General features: G+C 39.1%; 1 long non-coding RNA gene across 15 annotated transcripts in view; it reads left to right on the top strand.

The window, feature by feature from the left end:
- Positions 1-21,531, top strand: part of LOC105087134 (uncharacterized) — a 99,252-nt gene that overhangs the window by 64,233 nt on the left and 13,488 nt on the right. For 5 of the 15 annotated variants that reach the window (XR_010378376.1, XR_010378369.1, XR_010378364.1 and 2 more), the window contains exon 4: positions 3,444-3,568. The exons of the other annotated variants lie outside the window; for them this stretch is intronic. This is a non-coding gene — a long non-coding RNA (uncharacterized LOC105087134). The remainder of the gene's footprint in view (positions 1-3,443; positions 3,569-21,531) is intronic. 15 annotated transcript variants of the gene reach the window in all.

Raw genomic sequence — 21,531 nt, 5'->3', positions numbered from 1 at the left:
TAGCTAGATATTTTAAATAGGTCAGTGCAAATTAGCTTCTTCAGGTTGGTACTTTCTTAATTAGCAATTTAATTGCAAAGTCTTCTCCCCCTCCACTTTGACTGCATCTAACCCTCTTCCACTTCTGCAATTGTGAGGACTGGGACCTGGGTGAAGTCAGATAGCCCGAGGGTAGTGGAGGAGGATTCAGAACAGACTTCAGTGCCCATGGCCAACAAAGAACCTGGCTAAGGCAAGTCGTATGTGCAACCAAGGGCAGCATTTTGGGCCACGTGCCCTGGGGGAGAAAGGAGCAGGGCCTCTGTGCACTGAGCCCTCTCATTTCTCTTTTGTGATCTGTCAAGGGCTGCCAGTTCACTAGGTCATTCCTGAGACCCTCGGCAAGATTCTGCTTTCCAAGTATTCTCATGTTAAATTCCAATGATCATATCCATAATTGCCATTGTTCTTGTTTTTTTCAGAAAATTTCCCCCCATTGAAAAGTTTGGTGGTGAAGAGATGGCATTGAATGGCATTGCTCTGTATATATCTGCACCCTTGTCTTGGTGCCAAGTTCTGCTCAGAGCTCGTGGAGTGGCCATACCTGTTTGTTCCAGCTATAGAAGTGGTTTTTCCAGGAGACATTTATTTGGCCGGCTCTCTACTTTTCTCCCAACCACACCCTATTGTTTTTCTCTTCAGAGGAACAGACTGAGGGCCTGATCCTGCAAAGACCTTTGACTTCCCTTATAAGGAGTGAAAGTTACACAGGCCTGAGATTAGGTTATTGAACTGGCTGCACACCCAGCACAAGGCTTGGCCTGGACCTGAGGGCTGTTGGAATATATAGCACAGGACTTTGAGGGAATCCAGAATGGGGACTGTGGTGCCACATAGTGACAAACCCACAGGGATTAGAGAGAGATCTGAGGCATTGAGGCAGCTGATACTTTTGTTAGAGGTGGGAAGTCTTGTCTGTGAGTGGACACTCCTGAGCTCTTGCCTCCAGGAATCTCTGCTTCATCAATTGTGAGCTCTTTGGCAAAACTTTCTGAGCATCTATTTACAAAGAACTGTACTGGGCCAGTACTTCCAGGCAGAAGTTTATCATGTGCACCAGATTTTTGTGAAAGGATAATAAATTGGGAACAGCAAGGCATGTAAAAGCCATGGATAAAGAGGGAAGGTTCTAGAAGTGCCCAGGAAGGCGTGGGGGCTGGTGGGTGAGGGAAGGATTGATGAGAAAGGTGGGACTGAAGTGGAGAGTAGGAGCATTTCAGTAATTAGAAATGTGGAAGGGAGACTTTCCAGGTGGGGGGATTCTGTGCTGAGAGCCCTGCTGGAGGAGATGGCCCCTAAGCTTGGGAGGAGAGAAAAGAAGGTCCAGGGAGGTAAGGCTGAAGGGTCTCAGGGAGTTTGCAGCTCATCTTGCTGGCCCTTTCTGACCAGGTAGGTAGCTGAGGACAGCAGTATGTCAGGAAGGTGAAGGCAGAGGAGAGAGTGGCAGTCACTGCGGGAGGACCTCGGCGGGCCCAGTCTCAGCATGGCCAAGGCTCAGTCTGCAGACATTTGTGGACTGTGTGGTGACTCCTCCTAAGCTGCTTGCATAAATGGAGGCCTCCTTCCTGGGCGTCCCTCTTCCTCCCTTGTGGTCCCTGCTCACCATCTGACTGGGCAAGGGCCATATAAGCTTCTGCTTACAGAGTTTCCCCACAAGCCCAGAGCCAAAGCGAAACAAAGGCAGATTCATTTTTTTTTTTAAAGTTCACTGCTTGACTCTTTCTCATTCATTCTTAGATTCCCATTAATGTGGCTCTGATTGATTTGAGGGCTTCCTGGACATTTGGACAATTGCTCATTTTCGTAGCTAACTCAGATAGTCATCTTTGGGCTCTGGGAGCATCTGCTCAGCTTGACACATGGTTAAGAAAGCCACATATCTGGGGTGGGGGTGGAGTTTGCCCTGGTCAGGGAGGGCTCACTACTAACACCCCTGGGAAGAAATGAGTGTGGAACCCTCTTTCCTGATACATTTTCCCCCATTTTCTGACACTCCAATGTGTGGCCTGCAGACAAACAGCTTGAGCATCACCTAGGAGTTAGTTAAAAATACAGAATCTAAAGCTCCACCCTAGACCTATTAGATCAGGATCTGAGAATTTTGCAAGAAGGATTCAGATGCACCTAACAGGGTTTGAGAGGAGCTAAGGGTCACCTGTGGAGCTTTTAAAACATCCACTGGCATGTTGCCTAGCCCAGACAGATTAAGTCCGAATCTCTAGAGATAGAGTCTTGGCCCTGTTTTTTTTTGTTTTTTTTTTTGTTTTTTTTAAGTTTCCAGATGATTCCATGAGCAGCCTGAGTTGAAAACCACTGGCCTGAGTTAATCACTCTGTTTCCAAGGCACCAAATTCCCCTCGTGTTGTAAAACAAAGCACCACTAACCTTTTAGTCATAGATCCAGACAGAGTGAAAATAATGCTAATTAGGCTCTATCCAGAAGCCTGTTAGGAAAGTCCTGGCCAAGAATAGATGCAACCACTGGGCTCACTTGAAAGTGTCATAACAGGAGCTTGTTGAAATTCCTAGTCTTGGGTGTTCTCTTCTGGCTTTGGAGGGTGACTCCATGGAGAACCTGGATGGCGGTTGCCCTTGCCCCTAATCTTGAAATCTAAGGAGATGGCACCCAGGCCTGTGCCCTGAGGAGCCGTGTTCCTACCTATTGACAGCAGAAACACACTGAGGAATTCAGAGTATTGAGTTTTTCCACACAAATGCTCACTTTCAGGAAACACACAGACATTCAAAAGCAGCAGTTTTCCACCAATCCTCAGGCTAGGGTAGATGTCAAATTTTAATAACTATCATGGTTATCTCAATACCTTTTATTTCCCATTGGGGCCTTTTAGTTTCTTGACGCCAGAGCGCTTCACTGGTGAATTTCAGTGAATTTCAAGTCAGCCCAATTTCCCTTAATTCGCTGCTCCCCACCTCCCTCTCCAGCTCTGCCATGATATCAAGGATCTTCCATCAGCTTCCAATCTGGAGCCAATCTTGGTCAAGGCTTGGAAGGTATTAATAACTCTGTTCCTTCTTCCTGTCATTTATGTTTGGGTTTGTGAGTGGTTCATTATACATATGTACATATAAATATAAATATATTTATAAAAACATGTATACTGAAATAATAAATACACACACACACACACACTGAAAATGTGTCACAGGTGTTTGTGAAATAAGCTCCAAGTCCAGAAATAAACATTATTGCTTCCACTGAAAGGTAAAGGACTGCCTGCTAATCACCCAGTGAGGTTCCTAGGCTGCCAGTCCTGGTGGCTCCTTCAGGGACAGCAGAACACTTACTGCTCTCTGGAAGGAAGTTCATGAGAAAGATCAGAGGATTTGAGACATCGCTGCTGTCTATAAAAGACTTTATAATTTGTACCTTGCTGTGCTCCTAGGCACTCTCGTTCTGGTGCTTGAAGTTGGGATGCCTTCTGCCCAGACAAGTAGCTTCATGGACTATTAATTACGGAATTAAAAAGCCTAAACCTTCTCATTTAGAAAGATAATAAAATGTTTAAAGGTATGTAGCTTATAAATCTATTTTATTTTTTGTCTTTCCATTTATTTCCACTTTATTGCCTTCTCTTGTGGGCTGGCCAGCTGGCCAAGCCAAGCTAATTACTGCCCTATTGTTTTTGGAAGACTAGGTGACACCAAGGCTATTAACGAGTCAAAAAACATGCTCCGGAAGAGCCTGGCTGCTTTCCTCTTGCCCTGTCTCTTGTTAGGCACGTTGTTCTGCTGTGGCAAATCTGTGCAGATGGGCACCATGAAGTTGGCTGTTGATATGGCTGGGAGCAGTGGTTGATAGAGAAAATATCAGAGTGGGCAGAAACTCCAGAGACCAGGACAGTGCAAGAGTCAAGAAGACCACCATAATGGGAGAAGGGAAAGGGGGGAATTCCAAACTGAGAATTCTACCCTATGTTCATTAGAAAAGTGTCCACCCTCTGATCAAGACCCGTGGCTTACCTAGGATTGAGCCAATGTTAAGTTGACTCATATAAATACACACACCTGAATGAGAATGAAACCCAGCAGTTATATGGTGTCTATGAAAAGAGAAATGTTAAAGGGTCAGAGTAGGTCTCTCTTCTTCTGATCTTATCATTACATTTAACCCATTCTTAAAGTGAAATAAAATCTAGCAAAACTTTTTATCCTTGCTGTTTTTAAACTTTATAAAATAAAGACTGATCATCTTTTTTTTGAGGACTAATATAGTGCCTATTCATGTAATAGTGCTTAAAAAGAAGTGAACAAAATAATTGTTGTTTTCTTGATAAAACTCTATTTGCCCTAAGAGTTATATTGGAGGTATCTTTATTTTTAGATTTATTTTTAAAGTAAGTGTATTTTTTCATTATAAAAGTAATATAGTAAATATAGAATGAAAAAAGTTATCCCTAGTCTCACAGACCACCTTTGCCAATATTTTTGTGTATTTTCTTGCAGACTTTTCTATCAAGAAGTTGTTTTTTTTTTTTTTTTGGTTTGTGTTTTTGGTGATGGGAGTTGGGCAGGGGGAATGTGGGATAGACAGTTATTTTTAAATTTAACTCAGTTAAAATTAATTTGGTTTGGAGGCTTGCACCATCATTTGGATTCACTGGGGAGTCTGACACATTGTAAATATTGGTTCTAAGACTTTAGAATAATAGGGGGGAGAATATAGCTCAAGTGCTAGAGCACATGCTTAGCATGCATGAGGTCCTGGGTTCAATCTCCAGTACCTCCTCTAAGAATAAATAAATAAATGTAATTACCTCACCCTTCAAAAGAAAAAAAACTACTCTTAAAAAATTTAGAATAATAGAGTTAGAGCTGGAACAGAAAGAATATTCGTTGTTGATGAAGGGAGATGCAGAGATTTGATAACCAATTAGCTACATGTAGAGCCCACCTGGGAGTCCTTCAAATAAGGATCCTTATAGTATGGTCACAGCAAGGGAGGTAGCCAGAGAGCATTAAGGATGGCCAGGAATTCCTGCAGAAGAAGCTGATGCGAAAGAACTCAGTTCTTTAAGGAAAATGGAAGAGAGAGACTTCAAGTAAAAGCAAAATGGCTAAAAGTGTATTCCAGAGAACAATAGTCCTGGATCCAAAAACTGGGTCCACCAAATACTAGCTCAGTGGCCTTAGGCAGTTTAAAAAAAAATTCATTATTCAACAAATATTTATTAAGCACCAACTATGTGCCCAGTATTCTCTGTGCTGGGGATATAGCAGTGAACGAAGCAAAGTCCCTTTCCCATGAAGCTTATAAGTCAGAAGGGTGAGATAGACAACAAAAAATGTAAGTATATGATGTATCAGATTGGAAATGAGTGGCAGGGAGAAAAATAAAGCAAGGTGAGGAGAGAAGGGAGTGCCAAGGAGGGGGTGCTATTTTATGAAGGGAATACATCACAGAAAAAGTGACATTTGAGAGGAGATCTAAAAAAGTCTCAGTTTTCTCACCTCTAAATGGGATAATGATACTACCTCCCTCACGAGGTAGCCCTGAGAATTAGAGAACTCATTAAAGCAAAGTGCTCTACTGATGGCAGCCATAGTTATTATCATTCATTTCCTCCTCTGTCAAATGGAAAAACTGAGTAGGTTTGTAAGGACTTTGCAGCAATAACTCTGCTGTGATGCTTGGTTTTTGATTTGTGTGATGAGACATGCTCTTGATGGAATTTTGGACCTAATTCTCACTCCCTGTTTATGCTTAGCATATCTGCCCAAACTACCAACCTATTTGACACCAGGCGGAGATCTGAATGCACCCCTGAGAACAACTAAGCCATATAGGAAGGGTGAGAACTCAAGGTTTAATTTCCTATGCAATACAAACTTTCACTGCAACCAAGATTCTATCTAGTGGGGAAAGTAAATGAGGTGCTTCTGTTCAGCTTCATAAGGACTTTCTGTGGATACAAGACACACCCTTGCTTGAAGGCATAATACTAAAACGCATTAAATTTTGAGTAGACAATGTATACAATGGTGCTTATTATGAAGAAATTGGGGAAAAAAAAAAAAAAAAGCTAAGTGCTTTGCCTGCTTGGTATTTCTAAAGTTAACACATCTTAAAAACCAGAGAGTCCACATTGCCGTGGGTCCACAAGATTCTGGAGTCTTCATGTTTTGCAACCAGTATCTGAGACATGAATTTTGCTGCATTTGAAAGTTGTATAAAGTGCTTAAATCTGTTGAAAACATTCTTTTATCAGGAAATGCGTTTTTAAAAAAAGTGATGGGAAATTGTCTTCTGAAGTAAGCATTTGGAGAATTCCTCCCATGACTTCTGAATGTGTTTCTTTCTTTTGAATAAGAACTGCCTTCTCTAAACCCTGTGTTAGGATTTTGGTCAGCGACATGGATCTAAACCTCACTGACATGCACAGATACAGATATTCATGAGTGTTTTGACTTCTTCATTGATGTTATGCTAGATCTTTTTTAAATTGAATTATAGTTGATTTTAAAATTGTGTTAGCTTCAGGTGTACAGCAAAGTGATTCAGCTATATGTTTACATTTTTTTTCAGATTCTTTTCCATTATAGGTTATTACAAGATATTGAATGTAGTTCCCTGTGCTATATGGTAAATCTTTGTTGTTCATCTATTTTGTTTTGTTTTTCTGATGGTTTGATCTAGAATGAGAAGTGGTTCTCCCTGAGGCTTGTCAGATGGGCCAGGCTCTTGCATGCCCTGAGGCTCAGGACTCTGCAGAAGAGCTTGCATATCTAAGAGTCAAGTTGTTCCTGACTGCTGTGGCTTGGCATTGCAGAACTCCTTCCTACTGGAAAATTCCAGATCTGTACATTGATTTGTATTTACGGAAGAATTTGACCTCCCCATTTTAAAGATATTTCCTATTTTAAGGTTCATGTTGGCTGGTGTTCCTCTTTCACTTCTGGCAAAGGTGCATTCATGCTGGCCGGAAAGAACTGGCTGGACTGTCGGAGGTGGAACCCAGTTATCAGCCGTGTGTGTGTCTAGGCTCATGCATGGCTGCCTCACAGTCAGTGTCATGATGGCTGCTCATTTCCTCTGTCATCTTCCCTTGGCCTCTTTGCCATGAGTCTTCCTGGGATATCGCAGGGTCTTTAGCAGCTAAAAGTGATTTGAATCTAAAGGTCCTTCAGTCTGTATTTGTGGAAATTCCTAGCAAAAGAGGGTCTCAATAAACAAAAACTAAGAGAACAAACATAAGGGGAAAAAAAATGCTGTTTCTCCCATAGTAATTGAAACACCTAGTGTCCCACACCTGTCCCACGCCACGTAGCAAGACTCCAGAGATAGGAAATAATATGTGACAAACACAAAAAAGATAGGAAGTTTTTTCGTTGTTTGGTCTTTGTGTTTGGTCCATTTTACAGTTTGATGTGCAAGTAAAGGCAGCTTTCACAGTGAAAGCTGATGATATATCATCTTTCTTACATTAACTTCTGTGGCAGCAGGTCCCTGTGACACTTTTTTCTTTAATGTACACCTCGGTGTCATCTGCCAGCCTTAGTTAGGGACTTTGCATACCCAGGATTTACAGATTCACAATAATGCCAGATTGCTTTTCTAGCCTCACCAGCATAGCCATTAATTACACAAAGAGGCATGCGGCTAAGGACAGAGGTCACTAGTAATGTGATTAGGAGGCCCATTGTGCCTCAACAATTTTCATGGATTAACATATGCCTTTTTAGTATCTGTTGACTGAGAAATTACACAACATAAAAAGAAAAAGCTATTGTGAATTCAGTACCATATATTTTTTTAATTTCTAAATTTTAATTAAGTCAGTTTACAATGTTGTGTCAGTTTCTGGTGTACAGCATAATGCTTCAGGAATACATGAACATACATATATTTGTTTTCGTATTCTTTTTCACCATAACTTACTACAAGACATTGAACATAGTTCCCTGTGCTATACAGTATGAACTTGTTGTTTATCTATTTTATATGTATTAATTGGTATCTGCAAATCTCAAACTCCCAATTTATCCCTTCCCAACCCCCTTTCCCCTCTGGTAACCAGAAGTGTGTTTTCTACATCTGTGAGTCTGTTTTTGTTTTGTAAATACATTTGTTTGTCTTTTTTTAGATTCCACATATAAGTGATATCATATGGTATTTTCCTTTCTCTTTCTGGCTTACTTTACTTAGAATGACAATCTCTAGAGTTTTACTTTTAAATGAAATTACATTTTATTACTCACAAAATCTAGATGTATTTGAAACATAATAGAGTGTGTTAATGAATTGTTTATTCAGCCTGAAGACAATGCCAAGTGTCAAAAGGTTTGAAGCATCCCCTGCTTAGGAATCTGTAGCAGAGTGGACTGAGCCCCAATTCCAAAATGGGCAAAATACAGGTCTAGATGTCATTGGCCTTGCTTTATCATGCATTAGCTCTGTAACTTAATCTGTCTGAATTTCTGTTCCCTCATCTCTAAAAGTGGGAAAATGTGTTTACTCCCCTGTCCTGATGAGTAAATGAGAAAATTACATAAAAGTTCTTTGGATTATTGGTCCCACCATCATGACAGATTATGGTGGAAGCCCTGTACAAAAAAACCACAGAGCAATAATGAATTTGTTAAAAACACATAAAATGTTAAAAATAGAAAGTTGCACCCAAAAGGAAGAACGGGAAATATCCAGGTCCCAGAAACAAAGAGGGAATCAAAATCAGAATGACAAGCTCATGAGAAGCTGTCATCGTGGCCCAGGAGAGAATCGGGCTTTGATATATGCCCTGAGTGCCCGGGAAGATGGTAAATTTTCAATGCCCAAAGATCTATCGTTGGACTACTGCAGGCTGCTGAGATCCTAGCATGAAGCCAGGGCCATGGATGCCTGCTTTTTCAATAAAAGGTAAACTTAAAAACTCTCCACAGGCCCAGGGAAGCTGCAAGGAAGCTCATGAGTGCTCTGGGTCCTGGTGGAAAAGATACTTCCCCTGACAAACTGAAACTCTATGTGTGTGCTGAGCATAAGTGTGAAATCTAAATTTCCCCTATCTGAATCTTGGGGAATCCCAAGCTGAAAAATTAATTACAGGAACTTACTGTAGATGAATGAAAAACTCCTGGGGTTTCCTTTATAGAAAAAAGTGAAAATCATTCTTTAAGTACATTTCTACAGTTCACAGCCTACAGAATACACACATACACACACTCCACATGCCACAAAGTTAAATAAGAGAAAAATTAGGAAAATTTATACCCCAGGAACTTAATAAGGCAGTACAAAAATTAGGATACTATAAAATAAGTATGTTTAAAATAAAATAAGGGGAAATCATAATAATGAAAATAGCACGCTGAAAAGAGAGCAGGCTTATTTGAAGTATATCATAAAACTTCAGAAAGGAAAACTACAGTGATTGAAATTAACTGTGCTTTGTAAATAAATACTCATGGTGAAAGATGGAGTTTATTATTTTCAGATATAATTTTTAAGGGGAAGGAGAAGGGATAAATCAGGAGTTTGGGATTTGCAGATACAAACTACTATATATACAAAATAGATAAACAATGTATAGCATAAGGAATGATATTCAATAGCATATAATGACCTATAACAAAAAAGATATGAAAAAGAATATATAAATGTGTATAACTGAATCATTATGGTATATACCAGAAACTAACACAACACTGTAGATTTCAGTTTTAAAAATATAACTATTAGTGATTAAATAGTGAAAGTAGAGCAATGAGGCATTTTAGGCCAGACCAATATGCTATAAATGCATTGACTTGTCATGATTTTACATTCATTTAAAGAACAGGTCTTTTTTTTAAAGAAAGCAAGTTCTCTTCATTCATAATAGCCTAACCCACATAAATAGTAAACCCAAGGCACAAAATATAAATCAAATCCAAAGTCTCTGGACTTGAAGTCTTTGAGCCTCTTAGTCTTCTTTGACTTCTTGACTTCTTTTTTGGGGAATAAATTTGCCTGTGGAAATTCAGGTACCATACCTTGTAAGTATAATATAATTCTGAAGGCAAAGGGAAGTGCCTGTAAAAGTTGAACTATAAACCTTAGAAGTATCCTGTGTCCCATCATAACAATGAAGAAAATCTTGTTTTGCGTCTCGGATTTGGCACAGCTGTAGCTTGAGCAGCTAGATCCTGCTTTTCTTCAGCCATAAAGTTGTCTAATATGCTTAGATGGTGAAGACATTTTCATTGATGGTGGTGCTAATGAGGCTGCTGTTTACTTTCCAAGCTGAGGGGACAGTTGGGCACAGGAAGAAGCCCAAATAATTTTTATTTTATGAGAGACAGTCCGAAGACTCTTCTGAAATGTCCCTTTTGTGTTGATGTTGCTGGTGGTGAGAACTACACCCTCCTCTTGATTCACTGCTGAAAGGTCTATACCTTTTCTGCATGATTATCAAGTGTTTCCCTACTCTTTTCTAATAAGACTGTCCCAGGAATGCTCATATTTTGGTGTCTACAGTTGTAATGCCAACTTCTGAACTGAGCAGAAACATGAAATTTACTAAGTATGGGAGAATATTTATTAGGATATCAATTCTTGCTGGAACTTTCTAGTCCATCTTCTTTGCTTAGGAGTGTTTTTGTTGTTGTTGTTAATATTAGCCATCACTGAGAATAATGCTAAGTGATTTATTAAAAATAGGATGAGAAAGTTCTAAATTATTCTAGGAGAGGTAGCTTTTCTAGACCTCATTGGGAGAGACTCTACAGCTTAGATTTAGAACAAATAAGCTTAAAACATCTTTTAAAAAAAACTGCTATAACCAGCTAAAGGGGAAAGAAATGAAATTTAGAATTGAATGATGCCCAAAAGAAAATCCTTCTAAGTTCATATAAGAACAACTGAAAGTAAGACATGCACCATCCATTTTGAAAATAATTGAATTCATGTCTAAATTGCAAGTTGTTTCCAGCATTAAAAACTGTAGACTCAAGTGGGATTTTGGGACCAAATTCAGAGTTTCACAGTGCAGGATGGAGAGAGAGGAATGGCTGTTTGGTTGAAAACACTTAACTGTAAATAGTTTCTTCTGAGTCTCTTGTTTTCAGTCAAAACATGCCATGGTGCCAAAACATGATGCCCAAACATCTGAGTGAAAATGAGAAGACCTCCCCAATCTACAGGTGCATGTCTCACTTTCATTCTATAGGTAGGAACAGTCTTTGGAATGGCAGCCCCGTGTTAAGCAGGGATCAGGGAGTGGCAGTCAGGGGACGGTGCATTATTTCCTCTTCCTAGTTGACACTCTCTGGTGCTTCCTTCTGTCCTCCAAATTGCTTTTTTCAGCTTTGCTCCTGCTAAGAACTGCACCCTCTTCTGGCTTCCCTTTGTCCTTGCTTCTTGCTTAACCTCCTTGAGTCTCAGTTTCCTCATCTGTAAAAGCCCAGTATCTGGACCATGGTGAGAACTTAGGAAACATTCATCCCCTTCTTAAAGTACCCTATTTCCTATCCACATAAGTGGTGATATGATAATAGCAAACCTAGTGGAGACAGGAAGCTGATTCTCCACTAGGTTTTATCCTTTAGTATTCTGGAGGTTCCTCACGGAAGAATCCTAGTCTCTACCTTATCCTTTCACTCTCCCTTCTTGCTCTCCAGGGGTCCTGATGTTCAGGGGAGTCACTGGAATGGAATTTTCCTCTGAAATATAGATGCCTGTTTTTCTTCAGACCTCTGTGTTTTCTAAGACCACCTTATGCCCTTACCACCATCCTTGTCTTTCACTCAGTGTTATAATTATGGTTGGACTTAGGAGGGAGCTTTTAACTGTCTCTTAGTATTCTTAGCCACACACTCCTATACAACCTTAAAAATGATTTTGAACTTGCTATAGGAAGAGGAAGGCTTTAAAGAATGTGGGGAGTGGGCCAGGGTAGGGAGCAAAGCTTGAGGGGCGTCAAAAGATGGTGATGGCTGAAAGTTAAAGCAGGTAAGCCCATCCTGAGGTGCTCAGAGCAAAGTCTGGAAGGTGACCCACACTGAGAAGGCTCTGAGAAGGAGACACATTTCCCTGGAGTCCTTGAGCCTTCTGTTCATGACTTTGCTTCTTTGAGTGTCCCGAGATGGCTCTTTGGAATCCTTACCCCCGCTGCTGGGTAGTTGAGGTGAAAGGTGAGGGAAAAAAAGTCACCGATCCCACAAGAGTACTTTCAATTCATGTTTTCCCAGTATGATTGCTACCATGTTATATGGTACTCCTAGTGTGGCATGTTATGCCTCTGGTTCCTTGTTAGCTGGCTACCACTTAGAGCTTATCTCTTTGAGAGAACGTTTTCTGAGAGCTCCAAACAACCAGGTTGACATCAAACACTGGGAACCAAATATTAGGAATAATAGCTGTTCAAAAGTTAAGTCCTACCAATAATGCCGTCAATTATCCAGCTTTTTCTAATGACCAGATGGTGTGATGCTAACAAATACCATCTAATGAGATAAAAGGTTTCAGACGTTTGGGAGTGAACAGCCAATAGTTGAGGACACAGCTAAGCCAGCCTATTGTTACACCTACAATCATTTAGAAACAAGCTCAAAGTTACATTAAAAGGGGGAAAATCCATATATTATTCCTTTTAATGTACTGCATTCAGAATGTCAAAGCCTGAAAAAGAATAGTAATTATGTAGTCATTTAAAAAAATGTGTTTTCAGAGAGTATTTAATGGCTTGAGAGTATGCTGCCATTCTTATGAGTGGAAAAAAGCAGAGCACAAAACCATATTATGGAATGATCCCAATTTTGTAAAATAACCGAATAGATGTACAAACATTTGTATAATATGTGTATATACATGCATACAAACACAGAAAAATTAAGACTTGAACTTATTAAAGAAAAAGACTAACAGTGGTAATCTAGGTGGTGGGATTAGGTATTATTTTAATTTTCTTGTGTATTTTTTTTCTGTATATGATGGGCAACTTTTAATTTATTTCCACAGAAATTTTTTAAAGAAAAAATTACAGGAGAAAAGAAAATTAAAATGAATGTAATCTAACCCTAAGTTGCAAATCCTCTTGCAAAGGAAAAAGAAAAACGCACAAAAAAACTCTCAAGTAATTACAGAAAGAGTTTCCTGAGCAGGCAGGGAAAAAAAGAGTAAAGAAGACAGTCGCTGGGTCAGAAACATACAAAACTTTCTCTCCAAAGCTTGGACATTTTTCTTTCTACAACTGCATCCAGTCTCTCCAGAGCTGATTTTCTTTGATCTCTGGAAGGCAAGTTTCTGAACTAATCGAAAGAAAGATCACGTTGCTCCTGGTGAAGCCGCCCAATTGGCAGTGCATTTGTGAGCAGTGTTTGTTTCAGGGTTGCTGACAGTACAAGCTGCTTTATGGGCCACTTTTTGGGCAGCTGTCCTGAGCTGGTTTTGTGTGGCACTGCCATAAGGCTTTCCCGGTTTCCCCAGTGCACCAACGGGCACACTGGGAAACCTGGGTCTCATTCTATCAGGATCCACAGCTGTCACTCTGTGAGACTCCTGCCTCTCTCCAGCCTGAACTGGTCTCCAGACTTGACAATTGTTCCATGTTAACTTGTTGACCACAGGTTAAAAAAAAGAATCCCCCCCCCGCCCCTAGATATTCTCTTATTCACCTTATTCAGATCCTCAGCTTTCATCCTGAGATCTGGTTGCTCGCCACTTGGTGACATTGCTCTGAGGTTGCCCCCAAATGCTGATCCTCAAAAAGAAATGTGCATGGCTCCTGTTTGGGCATGCCAGCCACATCTAGTGCAGTCGGACTTTCATGTAAAGGCTGAGTTTTCAAACAAGAGCATGAGTTTAAGACAAGGACAATTTCGAGGTTTGGTTTAGAGGACTGTGTTATGCTCTTTTGGCTTACATCTGAGACAAGATTTTAAAAAAAAATCAGGGTTTACAAAGCAGCTGATAAAGTGGCTATAATTATTTTGGTGAAATAATTTCTCTGAACATAATACTCTCTAGCATAGATTCTGTGCTCTGCGCATGAAAGAAAATCTTTGTTCCAAATATGATTTTCAAAAGAGATAATGCATGTAGATGCTTAGCCCATGTAGTAAGCACTCAATAAATGTTAACTCCTTGTCATTAGCTGCAGCACTAGGACTGTAAGTTGGCAGCTCTGGGCCGTGTTTTCTGTATGTTAGAGAACAGTTTTAATAATGGCAGTAGTGCTTCTTAGACTAGAAATCTGTCTCAACTCTGAGGTTTTTATGTTATTCACATTTTGAGCTCCTTACAAAGAACATGGTCTCTTGGCTCACTGTCAGTTTCCCCCTTTATGTCCATTAACATTTGCTTTATGTATTTAGGTGCTCCTATTTTGGGTGCATATATATTTACAAATGCTACATATTCTTCTTGTATTGATTTCTTGATCATTATGTAATGTCCTTCTTTGTCTCTTATAACAGTTTTCATTTTAAAATCTACTTTGTTTGATATAAATATTGCTACCCTGGTTTTCTTTTGATTTCCATTTGCACTGAATACCTTTTCCCATACCATCACTTTCAGTCTTTGTGTGTCTCTAAATCTGAAGTGAGTCTTGTTTCTGTATTCATTCAGCCATTCTGTGTCTTTTGATTGAAGCATTTACTTCATTTACATTTAAAGTAATTATTGATATGTATGTTCTTATTGTCATTTTGTTAATTGTTTGGGGGTTGTTTCTGTAAAGAACATTTTCTCTTGGAAGAATGAGGCATGGGGAAAGGAGGACACATAATATGTCACATTCTACTTTTTCTGCCCCTCCTTTTATTTTTGACTCCACAGAATGTCTCAGCCATTCAAATACCTGCAGAAAATTTCTCCTAAATAAGAAATGGGCTTAATTCAGATTTTTCTTTTGGATGGCCAGAGGGATGTGGCCAATGACCTGGTGAAATGGGTTTTTTGTCAACAACAATCCTTTTTCCTACTCAGTAGGTTATTTGCTCAGCTTGTTTTGCCCTGGAGACTTGGAGGTGATCCACTGCAGACAGGATCTGAGCACTGGGAAGATTGGAGGATGCCTGTCTGTCTTGGAAAGAAGACACTCATTCCATCCTATATTGGGGGGTTGGGGATGGGGATTAACATGATTAAGTTTGGTAAATTCCTTCATTAATATAACTGTTATTTAGCAGTCAAAGAGCAAAATTCAAAGAAACATCCATCCTTGGCAAAGTTGCTTCTTCTGGCCTCTCCTCCAGGGCGTGAGGAATCTGCTCGAGGAGGCTCTTTCATCCCACCAGAAGTGAAGTGAATAGACTCTCCTTCTCGTAGGGCTCTCCTGTTACATTGTGTTTGCTCTTGAAATCTGTCCCTTTTTCTCACTTCCTCTTACAATGGTGTCCTCGAACTAATGGAATTAGGGATTTCCTTCCTCCTTCCTTCCTCTCTTCCTTCTATACTTTTTTGTTTTATCTTTTCCTTTGAAGGGACATACTTTTTATTCATTGCCCTCCCCCCACCCCCTGCTTTTTTTTTTCAGTATCCACTATGTGAAAGCACTTTATTTCTAATTATATGGAGCAAAAACATTTCATCTCCTTTAAACCTCTTTAATTCTGGATCTCAGAATATGTTCACTCATTGCTGAAAAAGGCACATGCAGGAGACCACTGAACATTCCACAGGGGATGGTTTCTTTTGGAAGGTCTTCTCATCTGATTCTCTGTGAATGCCTATGTTCTCTCCCCTTAGAACAGGGTACTCTCTAGGGGGGAGAATTTACCTAAATGGTATCATTATTATGATTGTCAAAATATTTTTGATTTCACTAAAAAGCCAATAATTCTGAGTATTTGTGTGGTCCCTTAAAAATCTTAAAAACACCCATCTTTTCAATAACAACATGTTCTCTTTGGCATGAAGTTTCTGTTTTCTGTTAAATGTGGTGGTTTTGTTATTTCTGGTTCAGAGGAGAGTACCCCACCATTGAGCATAACCCTGGCTGTAAGAGAGGTACTCTTTTCGGTGTCTGTCTTCTTTACAGGAAAGGCAGTGTTGGGAGGTTTCATAAAAGCAGAGGGGAATGGTGGGAGGGGATAGCTCAGTGGTAAAGCACGTGCCTAGCAAGCACGAGGCCCTAGATTCAGTCCCTAGTACCTCCATTTAAAAAAAAGTAAATAAATTAAAAAAAAAAAAAACCAATTACCTCCCTCCCCAAACATAATAAATTAATAAAAAATTTTTTTAAGTAAAGGGGAATGTGGCAGGGAGCTGAGGGGTAGGGGATGTCGTTTTCTAAATATAAAATGTATATTAACCATCATGGACATAGAAGGAGGTGATTCAGTTTACAGGGAAAGCAGGCAAAGTGAAACCAGAGGATTATGTGATGATAAATGGTGACTGACCTCTGAGTCAGAGCTCAGGTTAGTGGTTTCAGAAATCAAGGTGCTTCTCTTAGGGGCTGGATTCAAAGTAATCTTGTAACCTACTGGAGCTTCAGCCCACTTAATTAATTGCTTCAACAGATCCCCACAGTCGCCCTTCAGTTTCAATTCCTGGGTCCTGAGCAGTAGTTTTCACACTTGAGTGTGCATCAAAACCACCTGCGGAGTTCATTAAACATGCAGCTTCTGGGGCTGCACCTCTAGGGAGTCTAATTCAGTGGGGCTGCTGGAGGGTCCTGGGAGCTGTTTTTATGATAAGTACTCTATCTAGTTCAGATACAGGGGTCCATGGAATGAACTATGAGAAAGGATGATTTAGTGGTGCTTGGAATTTAGGTAGTTTTGATGGGGAAGAAATATGAAGAATAATAGGGAAATGGTTGGGATGGGCAGCCATAGTCCCACAGAAAAATCACTTAAATTAATCCACTCATCTGACTAAAGCAAGATTGTACACATCTTATATTTATTTATAGTCAACAACTGTCAGAGAAATGTCCAAGAGTCTTATTATTGAAACACAGTTTTTAGTAATAGTTTGCTGATTCCTTCTTGGGAATTTCTAGAATAAAGATGATTTAGAAAACTTCCTTATGGCTATAGCATTCAAAATTCAGACTAAGGATTTGAAATAAAGAGATTCATAGACTGCATCTCATGAACATTTACTCCATTTCCACCAGAAACTATGTCCTGGGTTAATACCTGGCTTTGCCTTCATGTCCCATGGTAGGAGACAGAAAGAAAATGTCCCTGCTAATTATAGAACAGTGGAATGTAATTAATGCCATAATAGATGGACCTGTAAAGAACAGGGAAGTGAGATGAAGAAGCAAGTTTTTTGACCTAAAAGAAACTTTAGAGATAATTCTCTGGTCTATCAAAGACTTGTTTCACAAAGAAGAAAAAGTGAGGCTCAGGATTAGGAAGACATCAGTATCTTCATTTGTGTGAAAGACCTTAAAAATCTACATCATACTTTCTGTCCCACCCACATGAACTTTGTAAATGATGCTCTGGGGGTGTATGTATGTGTTTCTTTTGGTATACAAATGAAAGAAAACTGTAAACATAACTTCATTGCATTGTTTTCTTCAGTCATTTATTTTATATAGTTCTTTGGATCTTCTGAAATATCGTGGTCACTGGGATCATCATATTCATCTTTTTAAGGATAATTTGTTGTTTGGACTGTTTATATAGTTGTGGTAATTAGCACCCATGTGCTTCCCTAAACCATGATTTCTCAGCTACTCAGGACCTGCTGTGTAGAGCTATGGAGTTAGTGTCAGAGTTCAGATTTCAGGTTTTACTTTCTGAAACCTCACTCTTTCATGAAAATAAATGCATATTGGGACAGGGTTTGGTAATATTTTGACCTGTGGCATGTTTAAAACTTAGATACCCAAAGCGAAACAACCACAAACAAAAACAAAAAGAATGAATGAACCAAAGAAATGTCTCTACACCTCCCACTTCTTGTAAGTCTCTAGTAGTGCTGGAAACAGACAAGGAATGATCCTTTGAACTCTGTATTCCTGTGAATACTGCCCCAGTTGATTTTTGTGTAGGAGGCTGCAGGAGCAAGGCCACACAACAGAGATAAGCAGGGAGAGAAGGCTTCCTTCAGGGGTGAAGTTGAAGCAGTTACCAATTGTTAAATCTCTTTCCTGGCAAACTCTAATCTGGGGCTGACAAGAAATAAAAGGTCTCAGCGGTTTATAGCAGAGCACTTGTTCATATTGTCTCTGAAACACAGAGCAACTAACAAAATTTAGACTAGGTAAAATGTACAACTGGAGAGTTTTGCTTAATCCAAGTGTTAACATCTCATCTGTGGCTTGAGGGCAGAGCAAAAAATGTGATCAATGTTGATAATCTACCTTCCCAGAAGTCTTTCTTTAAACTCAGTAGGAATCAGCTCACTTTGCTTCTCTACTCTCACAAAGGAAGAAGGGAATCACTAATTTGCTTTTTTTCTGATAAATTCCCAACTTTGTTTTAGATAACTAGACCAATCATGAACTACTTGGAGAACACTTCACAGGACAAGCTGATAAAATAAAACATCAGTGTTCATCCCAGATTTAGGGATTATGGAATGAGCCCAGGAGTTGAGACCTGAGTTCAAATTCCTGCAGTGTAGAGGTGGGTGGGCTTTAACACAAAGCTTTTAGAATTAGACAGACCCAGCTTTAAATAATACCTGTTATTTTGTAGCTGGGTGAATTGGAAGTTACTTAGCTTTTGAAGCTGCAGATTTCTTATCTATATAATGGCAGGGAGAGGGTGCTTGGAAATTATCTGTTGTGAGTGAATGCTTACTTCATTGGTTGGTTAAGAGAATTACAGGAATGAATCCACCTGTGGCATTTAAGACAGTGCTTGGCTTCTACGTAGCATATGCTCAATAAAAGGGAATTATTTTTCCTGTTTCTAGCTGATGGTTTTGCACAAGTCACTTAATCTGTCTTAATTTCTCTTTTCTTTATCTGAATCATATTTCATGGATTTTTAAAAATGAGAATTAATGGAAAGAGTTTTATGAAAGCTCCTGGCTCACAGTAGGCCCTCAGTAGAGAAAAAAAAATGGCAAATGGAATTTGCTGGGGTGCTCAAGCTTCTAAACAAGGGATTTTGAATCACTAACTTTGTGCCATCCTTCAGTTATCACTACTTGAAAGTGGAGAAGCACTTCGAGATGCAATGCATGGTTGTGGCCATGAAAAGGAAGATCAAACTTATTTGGGGAGAGTAAGTGAAGCTACTCATAGTGAGTAGATTAGGGATGAGGGCTTAAAGGCTCTGATTTAGTTACTTAGCAGGGCCTAGAAGAAGTAGCCCTCAGACTAAAGGTGCCAAGTAAATAGAACCTGGAGGACAAAGAAAATATCATTTGTTCTTTTGGGAATTTCTACAGTTTTATTAGGAGCACAAGCTGAGCACATAGTAGGCAACAAATGAATGCTTGTTGATGACACACACTATTGGTTGTATATCCAGTGGCTATTTTCTTCTTTGTGATGGAAACCTGGTTTTGGTCAGTCAACAGAAGGCCCAGCCCCAGAAAATGACTCATGGTTGGTCTAAATCAATCATGGCAGTTCTCTTCTTTCCCAGTGATTGGTCTAGAAGTGGTCATGTGACCCAGTTCTGGCCAATAAGACACAAAGAAGACATTTGTTGACTATTTCTAGGAAATTCCATTCTTCTGAAAAGATAAATATTCATCAGGAGAAACCAACACCTCCCCTCTCCTGCACCCTGCCTTTTAATTTATTTGTTTTAGTTTTGCCCTCATCCCATTACCTCCTGTTTGGGACCCTATTGCCTGAAGAACTCATAATTGAGGCAACCATCTTGTGACTATGAGGAGAAACTTTGCTAAAACAATGAGCGTGGCAAAACAGGAGGGTAGCAGGAGCCTGAGTCCTTCACGGTATCTTTGAGCTATAAACCAACCCCAGGGCCAACAGACTTCTTATTAAGTAAATAACATGTGTTCTTATGGTTTGTGCCACTGTTTATCAAGTCTTCTGTTAATTACGGTTAACCCTGGTAATAATGATGATGATAACACTTAGAGTTTTTCCTCTGTGCCAAGAACTTTCAAGTGATTTGTAGGAATTCATTCCTTTAATCCTCACAACAATCCTAAAAGGTAGGATTATTATTATCCCTATTTTACATCTGAGGAAACTGAGGCACAAGAATATTAAATTGCCCAGTGTTGCAAAGATAATAAATTACAGGGTTAGCGTTTACATCTAATTATCTGGTTCTACTACTATATTAAGCTACTTCAATATAGCTGAATTATTTATAATAACATATAAAAGTCACTACATTGAATTGCCTTATGTTGGTTAGGCAGCAACAAGAAAACACCTGAATCTTAATTTATTAATATAGTATTAGAAATACAATGGCCAAGAGCCTATATAATGGCTATTTCCTGTAAATACTAAAGAAATGAAGTGTAATTTTTTCCCTACATTTTCAAAAACATGTAGAAATGTAACCAAAGTACCAGGAAACATGTAGCAAAAATGTTATTTTATTGAGGAATGGTTTGCTAGTTGACAATGATTTGAAATGGTCCAAAAATTAATATCATAAAAATGTAAATTAGAATAGAAGACTGGATTTTACTCAATACCCATGCAGAGTCCTGGGATGAAAAACTAAAGGACCTTTTACTGTTTCAGCAAGTGATAGTCCTAAGTGAAATAATATAAGGTTGGAAAGAGCTACTTGTCTATCTTTTTGAGAGGGTTTGTACTGAAGACTTATTTTCATTCATTACTTTATTTACAAGGTGATTTTTCATAAATAAAGCCAACAATAAGGTATCCTAGTAATAAACCTAATAGATGAAAATGAGCTTTTCTCCTCTACCTTCTCTTTTTAACTCATAGTAAAGGATAAGGAAAAAAACTCTTACAGGAACCAGAAAGGAAAGAATTGCAATAGTATGTATGGCATTTATATACTCTTTTACTATCTTTGTACATTGCTTAAATGGGATTCTAAAGAGAAGAGAACAAATTAATCTGAGAATTAGTTCAAATGTTTGTAGTGACAAGTAATAGGAAATCCAAATCAAAATAACTTAAACCATGAAGAAGATGAATTATCCTACTTTTCAAGAAGACATGATGTAGGAACAAATAATGACCCTAAATTATAAAGTTGTAATGAAAGATAAAAGAATGAGTTCCTATAAAACTCTTGGAACAGGGCGCATAGCAATCAATAAATATTAGCTACCATTATCTCATTGGCTAGATTTACTTCACAAGCCTATGCCTGTACCAGTCGCTGACAAAGGGAATGATGTTTTCATGATTGTCTTAAATTTATCTGGAATTTTTTCTGAGCTAGTGAGTTAGGAATGGGGTCACCTCTCCTGAGGAATGAATAATCAGGGTTCTGTCAACAAAGAAGTAGGAGAATGGCTGCTGGTTGAAAACAAATAAGGCCAATACCACTGTGTTTAGTGATGTTGGGGAGAAGATCCTTTAAAATGCTTTATTGATTTAGGTATATTGACTGTCATATTGTATAGGAAACCAATAAGACCAGTATGAAATTGGAAGAAGCCCTATTGAC

This window comes from Camelus dromedarius, chromosome 3 (genome assembly GCF_036321535.1).
Source record: "Camelus dromedarius isolate mCamDro1 chromosome 3, mCamDro1.pat, whole genome shotgun sequence".
In the NCBI taxonomy this organism is placed as follows: Eukaryota; Metazoa; Chordata; class Mammalia; order Artiodactyla; family Camelidae; genus Camelus; species Camelus dromedarius.
This window is presented reverse-complemented; position numbering and strand designations above follow the sequence as displayed.